Consider the following 1,239-nt stretch of genomic DNA (forward strand, 5'->3'; position numbering starts at 1 on the left):
GCCCCCCCCCCCCCATATTAACTCAAAATATTGCTATAAAGATCATTTTGGTTTTTTGCCCCAAACACACCCCTCCTCCATTGACATCTCTCACCTGATTCCCTTTCCTGCAATATCAAACCCAAATGGTTTGTCTTCACATTTAGGACCTGCCACAGCTTATTCCAATCAACTGCTATGCAGCCTTGAGCTTCTGCCCTCGGCTTCTGCTCCACCACCGATACCAGGCTTAGTTCCCATTTGCCAAGTTTTTCCACACTTGCACTTACTTGCTCCCATGGTGTAGCCATGAAGGGAAAGAGCGCCTTATAAAAGCTTGCAAAACTATTACACTCAAAAATCTCCTTAACATTCAGCTCTGCCTTAATACCCACAACACACTGCATAATGGCTAGGGAGCTGGTGACAATGCTCCTTATTAAACTGATCATAGTGTGTTTATGTTACCACGTATTCCCATCATCTTGTTTGCATCCAGTTGTTATTTTCTGTCCTCTATTTAGTAAGTAAGCTTTTTCAGGGTATGGGCTGCCTTTGAATGTGTGTTCACACAGTTGTAAGAAACATGGGGCTGAGATCCTCCTTAGCTACATCTAAGTGAAACGTCAATTCAAATTAATAATAAGGGATTCACTAATCTGCTCAAATACTATCTTACAATAACACTACAGAGGTGTTTGGGGTGATTTAGTATGGAGTACTTTGTGGGAACTCCCTTTTTTTAAAATAAAGATTATTATTTGGTTTTAATTTCAAAAAAAGTTCCCCAGGTATCAAACTGATGGATACTGAACATGTTTCTGATAATAATGTGCTTCGTGTATTGTATTCTATGAAAACAGAGGAATTTTGTGTGCGTGTGTGATACCTTCTTACAAAAATCTGCACTTCAGTTTTAGCTGAAAAGTGAGGTGATACTTCCAGGCTTTTCTAGCTCATCCAGTCATATCAATGCCTTTTCTATGCCACCCCTCACTGCAGTGCCTCAGCCCTTATTGTGCAAATAGATGCCTGAGGGAGTCTTTAATTTTGGCTGTGCCTGAATGAGCTGCAGCTGTACATGCTGGTCCATGTGCTACAGCAGGGTGGGAAATTATTTGTGCCACCCATTACTAAGAGTTCCTGGAAATTACTTGTTCCTGGTCTGTTATTCAGCACTTAACCTTACGTGACCTCCACCCACAGCTGTAAATACTTGTAATACATAGAGGGTGCGTCTACACAAGACACTAAAAGCAG

Source organism: Gavialis gangeticus, unplaced genomic scaffold (assembly GCF_001723915.1).
Source record: "Gavialis gangeticus isolate Ggan-Ray unplaced genomic scaffold, GavGan_comp1, whole genome shotgun sequence".
In the NCBI taxonomy this organism is placed as follows: domain Eukaryota; kingdom Metazoa; phylum Chordata; order Crocodylia; family Gavialidae; genus Gavialis; species Gavialis gangeticus.